The sequence below is a fragment of the Crocodylus porosus genome, unplaced genomic scaffold, assembly GCF_001723895.1.
Source record: "Crocodylus porosus isolate Cpor-Errol unplaced genomic scaffold, CroPor_comp1, whole genome shotgun sequence".
In the NCBI taxonomy this organism is placed as follows: domain Eukaryota; kingdom Metazoa; phylum Chordata; order Crocodylia; family Crocodylidae; genus Crocodylus; species Crocodylus porosus.
In genome coordinates this window covers 39,359,822-39,372,296 of record NW_017728911.1, presented here as the reverse complement: position 1 = coordinate 39,372,296, position 12,475 = coordinate 39,359,822, and positions in this window count along the sequence as shown.

Sequence of the window (12,475 nt, the reverse complement as noted above, 5' to 3'; positions counted from 1 at the left end):
GCCCGCGCCGCCCTGCCACCGCGTCGGACGGAGCTCCCCGGTCCCGTCCCTTGCCCGCGCCGCGCTTGGGCCGGCTCCGGCACCGTGGGAGCCGGGAGCCGCGGCACGCCCCTGGAGCGGGTCGCCCCGCCGCTTCCAGCCCCCGCGGCGTGGTCCCGCACCGCGGAGGAATTACCGTGTTTTGGTTTCCACCCGCCTGCCAAAGGGCAGGCAAGGGGGTCTTGTGCCAGACGGACAGCAGAGACTCCTGGCCCCCCACCCGCGGGCATCCCCAAGCAGTGGAGGGCAACCCGCGTGACCGCCCGGGGCCCCACACTTTAGGGGGCCCCAAAATTTTGCAATAAAAGTCCAATTTGCGTATAGTTAATCAAAATGAAGCCTCTAAGGGACCCCAAATGACTCTCTTTGCAGCAACCCTAAGGCCAGCACGCCCCCAGGGACGATGGGCAAGTGGCATCGGGGGCTTGGGCTGGGCTCTGCTGTCGTCCACCGGATAGCTGGGCTGGGGCCTGGCTGAAGTCCTTCCGGGAAGGCTAGAGGTTTTCCTGCCATCCTGTGCTGGGCAGTGTAATGGCAGTAGCCAACCCCCCCATGAGTCCTCCCGGGAAAGCTCAGATGACTGCTCTTTAAAAGCCCCCCGCTCTGTTTCGATGCCTCCTCCGGCACTGATTAATTCCTCTTGTCACCGACATCCGTGTTCGGCCTGATCGCAGTGCCCGGATCAAGTGTCAGGCCCTGTCTCTGTCTGGGTTTGGACAGGGCCCGGCACGGAGGGGCCCGAGATGGATCGGGCCTGACCACACTGTGCATATCGGTTTATAGTAATAGCTGCCTGGTTTTCTGGACTTGGGCTTGGCGCGTTTCTGAGAAGCCAGAAGAACATGGCTACAGGGGCGTAGAGCATCTGCAGCGGGTGCAGGACGAGAGGCAGGGACGGGGCAGAGAGGACCAGGCGAGTTTGCTTTGAGGAACCTCTCGCCGGGTCGGCGTGACCGCGGGGGCGGGAGGACAGCTGCGTACAAACCCGTCCGGCGGACTGCCCTGGTGCTCTTGCTAAATGGAAAAAAGAGAGGGAAGACAGACAGAAAACAGCAGGCCTGCAGTGAAGCAACCGGGGTTGGGGTCCAGTGCACAGGGGAGAGGTTTTACTTTCCTTTCAAACCTCTTAGGCGGCGATTCACGGTGGAAGGCCACCGAGACGTGTGCAGCGGATTTAATTCGTGCTATGTGCTGTTGCAGGGGGATGCAAACCCTGCGCCCCCTGGTCCTTCCGGCACGCGGCGCCTGAAACACCCCGCTGGAAAATAGGGACCTCACCCTCTGGGCCGTCCCACGGCAGCGGGGTGCCACGTGCCACGCTCTCCAGGCTCGTCTGCAACGGCTCCGCTAGAACGACCCCCGCTGAAGTCGTGTCTCCAGCTGCAACACGGACCTGCCGGCAAGGGCGCGAAAAGAGCAAACTCCCCTCCTTCAAACCTGCCCGTCTGCAAAATCACAGCCGTCTTTACAAGCAGGCAGCTCTCGAGCAGCGTAGGCCTTCCGGCTAGCTCCTTCTCCTTTCTTATTATTTATTATTGGAGCCTGTGTTGCAGTCCGCACTGTTTGAGTCCAAACAGAGCTTCCTCAGGGGCAGTGTGTGTGTGTGCACACGCGTGTGTGTCAGAGCCGTGGGTCCGATCCCGAGAAGCCTCTTTTGTGTAGCTCCCCCCCTGTGATTCCTGGCTTTAGTAACAAAGGTTCGTGGGACCCCGCGCTCCTAGCAGCTTCCCATCTCCACGGTGCTACCTCGCAAGGGTGGCAGCAGGCCTACGGGACCTGCTCACGGTAGTCTGGCTACGCAGGATCCGGGCTGTAGGAAGAACGACACAACTGCCCTTCTTCTCTCTGACCAAGAAGGGAAAAAAAAAACCCCAATCTGGACCCACTCCAGAGCAGGACAGAAAGTGTCTTCGTTCAGGTTTGATCAGCCCCCACCTCGGGGGCACCTGCGGCTTCGGCAGAGCCCGGCGCTGCAGCCACCAGCCTGCTTTTATCACACCCAAGCTCCCATCTGTCGCGCGGTCCCCTCCGCAGCCGTTCGCACAGCGGAGCCACGCTGCTAAACTCCAGCCAAGTCTTAAAAATGCCCCTTTGGATGTGACCATCTTGCAAGAAACCACTTGGGCCCCATCACTTGAATGGGAAGGCGCAAGAGCGCCGTCTTTCCAACTGCCTCCTTCTAGTTAGTCCTGGGAGTGGACGCAGCGTGGTGTGGATGGGTCACTGACCCCATCCCGGACACCGCACAATGATTTGATTATTGCTCCATTAAAAACACTTGAGGCCAAAGTATGTGTTTCCGCTTCCTCTTAGGAGAAAAGCAACGTGTCAAGAAGCCCAGGGTTTCCTTTTTATGCGGCGAGGACACAGCTGACAATCCGAGGACTAAAATGCCGTTATCTTCCCAGCGCCATGAAATGCGAGCGGATCCGATAACAAGCAAATGCCGAGCGAGCCATAAGAAACGTTCGTCCTCCGGCACTCGTGTGCAAGCACGGCTGTCTGCACAGATAAAGCGGGTTCTGTGAGCGGCCCCGGACATCATGAGAAAGGCTAATGCACTTAACGGAGAGCTAATTACATTAGCCAGCAAGGTCAGCCGCCTCCGGTTCCCCAGCCACCGGCCAGCGACCTCGCTCGCGCGCATACCCCGTTTTGCCTTAAGCTCGGGAGATGAATGGAGGGATCGTTGCAAACTGCGATCACGCTTAGACGGGAGAAACGCTCATTACCTGAATCAGGCAGGGGGGCTGGGAAGCCAAACAAGGATAAAACAGGCTCTTCCTGTGCTGGTAAGAGCGGGGGAGGCCTTAACTAACCAAACAATGACACGCCAGCGATAACTCGTGAATGGAAATCCGAGCCGAAGACCCCAGGCTGGTGCTGGGAGCATGTGCTGAGACCTGCTGCAAACAGGACTGGGTGTGCAGGGAGCACAAGCAAGCCCGGGGGGGTCTCGTGCAACAGAGGCCAACCTCGTTGGTGAGCGTGCCACCAATTAGCCGTGCCCCCTCACCAAGTGCCACTCGCGCCCCCTTCCCTCAGCCCATCTGCTGCTCTGCTTTCTGCTCCCCACCCACTGATCCCCGTCTGATCTGCTGCTCTGCTCCCCAGCTGGTGGTCCCCCTTTCCGCTCCCCACCCGGTTGGTCCCTCCCTGATCTGCTGCTCTGTTATCTGCTTCCTATCTGCCACCGCAGTACCTTTGCATCCCCTCCCTGCCCTGTGGCCTGCCCCCTGCCCATGCCAATTGCAGTACGTGTGCCATGGGTTAGCCACCCCTGGTTCCATGGCTCGCACTCAGCACGCTCACTGCTGGGCCCTGGGGTTGGTGCCCGGGCGGTCTTTGAACAGGCTTTGGGCAGCGTTTGCCCCATCCCCACGTCGGGCTGAGCACGTACTATCGACCTGCGTCCAGGTGAGGCGAGCCGATCGATGCCGCCGGCCCCTGGGCGCCCGGGGAGCGACGGGGGCTCCTCGTAAGCAGTTCCTGCACCTGCCAGCCTGAGCACCGGCTGGTCTGGGTAATGCCCCCGGCTCTGTAGAGCACGGGGGGCTCAGCAAGAGCCTCCAACCCCTCCCCACCAGCTGGCGAGGCTGTCTGCTCCTTGCCGGCCTGCTCCTGCCCGTCTCCAGCCGCTGGTGCCGCGGCTTGTACGGAAAGGACACGCTGCCTAAGCCTACGTCTTTGGAAAAGGGAGAAAGAGGCGCTTCGTGCCTTCAGAGAGGCCTTTGATCCTCGGCTGATGAGCAGGGCTGCAAGGCACTGTACAAATGCCAACCCACTACCGCCCAGGGTACACGTGTGTGCTTGATAAGTCTGTTAATGAGCATGCCCAGGGCAATGGCGCTGTGATTAGTTTGTGGCCTGCTGGCTCCCTGGGCTGTCCCCCCACTCCCTAAATGTTCACGGCTAGATAAAGCCCAGGGCCTTCCCTTCCTGCTGCCCATCTGGGCGCTGAACTGCCCGTCCGAGGGAGAAGTCTCAGGGCAGTGCTTTCATAGAAACATAGAAAATGAGGGTTGGATGGGACCTCAGGAGGTCACGTCTGGTCCAACCCCCTGCTCCAAGCAGGGCCAGCCCCAGCTACATCATCCCACGGCTTTGTCTACCCGGGTCTTAAACACCTCCAAGGATGGAGATTGCACCAACTCCGAGTAACCCGTTCCAGCGTTTTACTACCCTCCCAGTGAGCAATTTTTCCTACTATCCAACCTCAACTTCCCTTTCTGCAACTTGAGCCCATTGCTCCTTGTTCTGTCATCTGCTACCTCTGTGCCTCCCCGGTAGGCGCTCCTCCCCCGAGGCCGGCATTGTCTTGTGACCGACCAGCCACCCCAAGCCCGTCCTGGCCCATTTGCTGCCCCCAGCTCTCACTGGGAGACCCAAGGGATGCCTGGCAGAGCCCCTGCACCCCACCGTGCGTGGTGACGCTGTGACAGAGAAGGGTAATCCAGGGACTGGAGCAGGAGAGACTAAAAAAGCCAGGCCTCTTCAATTTGGGAAGGAGAAGGCTGAGGGAGGACATGATAGAGGTCTGGTGCTCTGGGATGGGGGTCCGGCCCCCATCCCAGAGTACCAGAACAAGGGGCACTGCAGGGGAAGCTGGACCATTGCTCTGCCCCGTACTTGTGCCAACCTCCTGGTCTCAGTGCAGAAGATGTCCCATATACCAGGCGGCAGCCCGTGTCGAGGTGAAGCGTCTCGCCCTCGAAGCAGAGAAGAGAGAGCGGAGGAAGGGAAAGGAGAGGGTTCCCAGCCTGCAGCCTCCTGTCCCAGGTGGAAAGACCTGCAACCCCTGTGGATGAATCTGTGACTCAAGGGCTAGACTCATAAGTCACTTCAAGATCCAGCAACGAGCCGTGATAGAGATCCTCTTTGAACCGAGGGATCGGCGCCACCGCGGCTTACAGCACACGCGTTGGCTCCACTGCTGCCCAGCAAACGGGGGCTCTGCACGCTGCTTTGCAAGTTCAACATCCCTCTGCTGACAGGGACACATGGCCTTGACCCTGAGAGCACCCTACACTCGCTTCAGCACTGAGACCCTTCTTCTAATGACTCCCTGGAGTCCATGGCCAACCCCCACTGAATGTCTCCAGGCCCGGATGGGGCCCCGGCTCCACCGCAGGCACCATGCCAAGAGCAAGAGCATGCCAGGAACGGCCCCAGTGGCCTCAGCGAGAGCCAGAACCATGCCCGGATGGCTAAAACACTGTAACAATCATGATGACAGTCAGGCACGACTGAGAAGTAAGCAGCAACTTTTATTGCAGAGCAGTAGACAAGCCTCTGCAGTCCCTTTGTCTCTAAGCAACTCACCTTGAACTGAGGGCCCATCTCCCGGTTCCTCACTTCTTCACGCTTCTAGGGAGCATCTCTGAATGACGACCTCTATCATGACAAACAACCGGGAGGGTGCAGGAGAGAGAGCAGAGGGTTAAGGAGGTGGGGCAGATGGGGCAATTTGCAAGTGGAGGGGATGGGATTTTTCCATCCTGGATGACTGGGCATCTTGGGGTTGCCTTCCAAGTTGACAGCGGAGTCCACAGGTGCCCGTTGAGGGGATAAACCCAGTGCCATGTCCATCAAACAGGGAAATGTATCCGTGAAGGTGCCCGGAGAGGCATGGCGCTCCGGGTCTGGGTTCTCAGGGTGCTCGGAAGCCGTGAGTTGCAGTGCCCCCATTCCCAGGGTGGATGCAGGGGCAGTGAGAGGATGGGGGATAGTGCCATGGTGACACGAACAAGGGCTCTGCCACCGCAGAACTGCCATCCCCGGAGCTGCAGACATTTGAAGCCTGATGCACGTGGAAGCCCAGGGCGTGCAAGGCCCCATGGTGTGGGCTCTCTGAGGTGGGCCTTTTCTTCTCCACTGGGCCCACCCTGCTCTCTCAGGGAGGGCCCTGCTACACCTTCAAATTCAAGCTGGTTACAAACCACTCATGGAGCTGTTACGCATTTTCAAGCACTAACTGTATAGCAGGTTGGCTCTTTTTATAGCTGGACAGCCATTTTTATTCTGTGATCATGCCTTGGCACGTGTGTCCAGTCTCGATTTATTGCATAATGAACCAGTTAATTGCGTAATATATGTAACGTGTAGCAAGGCCCCGCAGGTCTGCCCCGATGTCATGTATAAGCCAGTTGCAGCTATCACAGCGCTCCTCTCTGCTGCTCCTCCCCTGTTCTCTGAAATTCATTAGCACCAATTAGCTGGTGGGGACGACCCAGCGCTTTTTGGCGCAGCGGTCAGGGCTGAGCAACGGGGAATGGAACAAAGTCAGCTCTCTCCTACATCGCCCCCATGCAGCGCAGCTCCCAGGAGCCTTGATGGAGAAGGTGCATCTTCCCGAGGGTGTCCGTGGCTGGGAGCATCTCTCTCCCCTGTTATGAGCCATGTATCCTCCCCCCGGGTATATTCTGGGACGCTTCTGGTGTTGGGGATAGCTGCGGGTCCAGCCCAGAGCTGTGCCTGCCATTAGCAACAGACCAGCAGGGCCAGGGCCAGCTCAGGCCTGGTCAGCAGGATGGATGCAGTCACCCCATCATCCCTGAGCTCTCTCCTGTGGGCAGGGCTCGTCTTTGTGCCGCCTGCGGGCTCGGGCCCGTCAGACCTATCTCTAGCAGTCCTGGAAATACCCCCAGGCTCCTGATTGCAGCCTGCGAGTCCCTACAGTGCCCCCTGCCCTGCCTTCCAGCTCATTGGAGGCAAATACGGCAGCCTCAAATCTGAGCTGGGCCAACCCCGAATGCTTCCAGGTCTTATGGGCCGTCGAGCTGGTTTTACTGGGGTCACGCAGTAGCAGGTCCCAGCGCCTCTTTCTGCTTGCACTACGGAGAGCTGCACTCTCACCACCCGCGGCACTAACGGGAGCACTGCTATTCCCGAGGGCCAGTCTGGTCTCTCTCCTGGGCCGCTTGAAATCTGCCGCTGCGGTGTCCTCCAGATCCATCCCTGTGAACGTGAGCCCAGAATTTGGCCCTGAGCCTAGGAAACATCCCCACACGCAGCACGTCTCCCTCGCGTGCGACCTGCACCTATCATCCGAGAGCAACTGAGTGTGAGCGGTGCATCTGAAAGACCCCACCGGTGTTTCGAGGCAGCTCTTTGCAGACCCTGATCTATCAGGCAGTGTCCAGCTGTGCCAGGGGAACGGCGTCCTCATCCCCATGCAGGGGAATCCTTTGCAAAAGGCCGGATCCATCAGCCCAGCCCTGCATTTCCTTGGATTCACAATCGGACCGGGAAGGCTCAGCTGCGCTTCCCAGGGTAGCCAGTCCCCCCCTGCGTGATGCAGACCCTCCTAGACTGGGCTGGGTGGAAGAATTGCTTCCTGCTGCCTGAGCCCGCGGAGCTGTGATGCTCCGTGAGCAAAGCCATTGGGTTGAGAGGAATGCCCTCTCCTGGCAGCCCTCTGGATTTGTGTCGGGCTGGGATTTAGGTTTCAGCCTGAGCTTCCAGACCGTAAGGGGGAGACAGCCTCTAAGCTGAAAAAGTGGGTTTTTAATCATCGCAATTAAAAACCCACTGTTTTCGATTTCGGGAACTGAACCCCCGTCACGTGTACAAGCGCCCTGTGGCTGGGAGCTGTGCCCTGGCCGCAGACCCAGGCACATGCAGATGCTTTCCCCTGCAGAGAGCTCTGCCCAGCCCTCCGGCACGGGGCACAGGGGCTCGCGCCCGGGGCACGCGGGGTTTGGGACACCAGCTCTTTCCCGCCCGGCTCCTAGCAGCCGCGGAGCAATGCCATGAGGCGGTAGAGGGGAATCCAAGGAGCTGCCTGCAAAGGGAGCTCTTTCTGCTGCATTTCCATCCTATCCCGCTGCAGGAGAGGGACAAGCCGCTCTGCGCCTGTCTAGGAGATGGGAACAGCCATCGAGGCCCTGGCAGGTCTGAAGTTGGCTAGGGCCGGTGGCAGGTCCTAGTGGTGGGAGCTGCTTTGACCTATGCAGGGCCTGCAGATATGTATTCCCACTCTGCAAGACCCTGCATCCTCCGGCGGTACAGGAAGCGGGGTCGGGAGCATCCTCCCCCGCTTTCCCACAGGGCTGAGGTCTGTGCCTGCTGTGTAGGCAGGTCACGGGCCTGGAGCTAGTGTAATTGCCTCCTGGGGGGCGCGCACAGCAGGGCCTTCGGGGCCAGAGCTGAAGGGTAATTGGGGAATTACCTCCTGCAAGGCAAATCCAACCCATCTCAGGCAGTGCAGCAAGGCCTAGAGGCTCCCAGGCCAGGCTGTACAGAAAGACAGCCTGTGCCTCGAAGGGCTTGCAAGGGTTGGGGTTCCTTCGTGAGCACAGGTGTGTCTTGCTGCCCTCAGACGTAGCCCCCCGCCCCACCCTGGCTGCCAGAAGCAGCATAGCCACCTTGGGAAGGCTAATTAGCCCACCTGTGCTAATTATCCTGGCTGTGGGGCCAATTCTGGGGTAGACGCCAGGCAGCACGGAGCCCGTTTGCTGCACAGACATGACGGAAGGATTCTCCTAGTTATCTGCTCTCCTCAGTGGCTTGATTCATGCTACTTCCCCCTGGCTCTGGAAGGGATCCCGTGTCCTGCTCCCTCCGGCCACGAAGGGTCCAGGTCTCCGGGCCAGCCTGCTCCGTTTGCAGACTGCTGTGTGTGCTAGCGCGTGTCACCCTGCATCTCTCGGCACCCCTTTGAACGGCTGAAAACCTTCCCCCACGGCTTCTGCCTGGAGTAGCACAGCTTCCCTTCTCCTCCCAAAGGCAGAGGTACAAGTGAAGTCCTGGCACCCCATCCCATGCACAGACCCCTGCAGCCCCTCCATAAGTGCTCACACCCCTCTGGAGTCAAACCAGACCAGACCACAGCAGCTCCTAGTCAGCCCTGACGTGAGGCATCGTTCCTGCAATGCTGGGAGCTGAAGAGGCTGGCGTGCCAGCCCCAAGGGTCTACTTGGCTTGGGAGGACTGCATTGAGATGCAAGCCCCAAGGTCCCTGCTATATCCCAGAGTCCCGGTGTTTTGAGGCCAAACACCTCGCGGGTGCATGGACGAGCTTGAGGAAGAGGCATGGCAGGACCCTGGCCACCGCCACCACCTCTACCCCGTCCTGACTGCCCACTGCAGTTGGAGACACCCTGGCTTGCACCAAGGCGGATCTCTTGCACCATTTAGGACCTGCTCTGTGCACGTGTGTGTGTATGCACGTGCGTACCCATGCCTGCACACACACAGATGTGAGAATAATGGCCAAGTGGCCGTGTACCACACAGTTAGTGTGTCCCCAGGACATTCTGGCAGCGAGATGATTCACAGGCACAGGCCAGTTGCTCCCTCACTAGAAACCCACCAGGGATTTTTTTCTCGGTTGTAAAACCCAGGCCAGAGCAGCTCTTTCATAGGGTCATAGAAAATTAGGGCTGGAAGGGACCTCAGGAGGTCACATCCCTCAAAGCTGGACCAGCCCCAACTACATCATCCCAGCCAAGGCTTTGTGTAGCCCGGTCTTAAACACCTCCAAGGGTGGAGACTGCACCACCTCTCTGGGTAACCTGTTCCAGTGTTTTCCTACCCTCCTGGTGAGAGATTTTTCCTGATGTCCAACCTCAACTTCCCTTGCTGCAGCTTGAGCCCATTGCTCCTTGTCCAATGGCAATGGAGCCATTGTTTCCAGGCCACCCCTTGGATGACAGCTCTGGGAAGTGGTGGGCTCGTTCCAGGCCCAACCCTGCTCTTGCTTGGCGTTGGTCTCACACAGGGGTGACCACAGTTGGCCACAATAAAACTAAAACAGAGATTCATAGATTGTAGAGTCCGAAGGGACCCAATGGATCATCGTGTCCGACCCCCTGCCCCTGGCAGGAAAGAGGACCGAGGTCAGACGACCCCAGCCAACATGTTGGAGGAGGTCTAACTTGCCATGATAAATCAAAACTGACCACGACGAAAAAGTCACTGTGCATTTGCACACACAATTAAGTAGCGAAATGGCAATTTTTCGTGCCATTTCTTAATGTGTCTGTAAACAACACGCAGCGTGTACAAGCGCCCAGTGACTCAAGGGGAGCCGCTCCAGATTTACCTCGGGGTGAGCCCCACCTCCAGCCTGTGCCAGAGGCTGCTTTGCTTCCCATGCCAAAGGCTGGCCCTTAGATGCCAAGCCAGAGATCCAGAGTCAGCCAGACACGGTGCCTGTCACATCCTTCTGGTGACGGGCCTGGCCCGTCTCAGCCTTGCTAGCCCAACGGGCCACCCAGGCTTATGAGAAGACAAGCTTCAGTGGCTGCCACAACTACTGGGCAGGCATTTGTCTCTGTGTCAGCGTGGTCCTTTCTTCCGGATGAATGAAAGACCAACTGAGTCGATTCCTCGCCCGCTCCAAGGCCGTAATTCCTGACCAAGTGCCTTCCATCGCTAAGCTGATACCACGTGGGATCGTCACGCAAAGGCCAATACTTCACTCCATTGTATGTTGTAATGGCCTATTAAATTAGAATAAGAAGCCCGTATCCAGTTGTACAGCTTTGCCCCTGAACAGCCCAGCTGCGAGCCACAGCCCAGCGAGTTATTTCAGTTCTAGCGACTGCAGAGACACGGTTGCCATCTTCTCCTCCACAGCTTCATGCCAAATGGCAGCCCTTGATGGAGCTTGGGGCTTGACACTGCCCTGGAAACAAATCCAAATCCCAGCTCTGCCCCTCGAAAGCGGGATGTTTCCATTTCAAAGTGGCAAGCGAGAGCAAACACCTCCCTAGCACTCACTCCCACCGCTCTGCTCCTCCTGGGAGCCATCTGGTTCAAATTAGTGCTGGAGAATATCCCGGTTTTCCTAGGGAACGAGGAGGGGGGCTGTTTCAACTTGTCCCAAGTATGAGTCGAATGCAGTGCGCCACCGGGAAGGAAACAATTTGCCCGCTATGGAGCGGTCGGTTCCTTTGCGAGCACAGGGGACCAGCGGGGTGAGGTTTCCACCCTATCCCAAAGCAGGATGGGCTGGGGGTGCAGCACACGCTTTCCCATAACGGACTTGTCGAGGTGTCTCTGAAGGAGAAGCTCTGTAGAGATGTTTCCCTCCCACGACTCCGTGAAAGCCACTTCTTCGGCTATTTCTGGAGCCAGGTGGTGCTTTCTGAAGGCGGTGGCTTGCAGCAGAAGTTACCAGGAACCTCACCAGAGCTGTGTAATGTCACAGGCCCTGCTCCCTCGCAGCGTGGGCCCAGCGGTCACGCAGTTATCAGCCCAAGGGGAAGACCATAGAGATGGGTCCTGGGTGCCTAACTCACTTGAAATCTAACTGGGAAGATCCTTGGGCAGTTATTGCCAGCTTCAAAAGGGGGCATGACAAAGTCACAGAGAACAGGTCCATTGAGCGCTACTCGGCAAAGCAGTCCGGGGCACATCCTCCGACATCCCTGCGGACGGTCGGTTGCAAGGGGGCGCATGACGAGATGGTGCACGCGGTCACGCGCTGCGCACGTGCCACTGTCTGAGATGGGCTCCTGGGTGAGACAGGCCCTTGCGGAGCTGGTATGGACCTGCTTGTGTTACTCTTCCTGCGGGAAAAGCAACTCGACTTAAAAAGAGCTTCATCGGTCCGACATCTGAAAAGAGAGGAGAGAGTCCCAAGGTGAGCGAGCTCTGCCACCGCTCTGCAGCGACGTAGCATCTCCTGTTATATTTGACTCTGATGTTAGCTGCTCGTTTTATCGCCGTGTAAAGCACGTGATGAACAGAAAACAACTTACGGGACGACGAAGAAGAGAAAGCAAAGTCGGAGCGCCCTCGGGGAATCTGATAATGGGCTGCGAATAAAGAGTGTCCTTCTCCGGACCTTTTTAAAGGCTACTACATCCTTGTTGAGACGTGGGGACCAGAACTGCACACAGTATTCAAGCAGGGGATTTGTGTGGTGGCACCGTGATGTTCTCCGTCCTGTTTTCTATTTCCTTCTTAACAGTGCCCAATGTTTCATTGGCTTTTTTAGTCACCACTGCACATTGGGCTGGCTTTTTTAGAGACCTGTCTGCAGCGACTCCAAGGTTTCCCTCCTGGGTCGTAGCAGCTAGTTCAGGACCCAGCACCGTGTCGGGAGAGTCGAGTCCTTTCCCCCAGGTGCATTACTTTTGTCCTTGTCGACCCTGACGGGCATCTGTCAGGTTTTTGCCCGCTCGCTCAGCTTGGCGAGAGATCTTCCTGCAGCTTCGCTCCATCCGCGTAGGTCTTGACTACCCCAAATAATTTGGTATCACCTGCGAGCTTGGGGAATTCCCTGTGCACCCCCATTTCCAGGTCATTGCAGCAAGGCGCCCACAGAAACGGTCTCTTAATCAGGGTCCCTCTCTCTCCCTGGCACCCACGTAAGGCCCTCAATTTAGGATCGTGGCTGCTGTGGGTTTTCCTTCTGTAGTTGAAACAAAAGCAGAACAGCCCTACCCTGGTTTTAATATTTAAAAAAGGGTTTCATGTGAAAGTC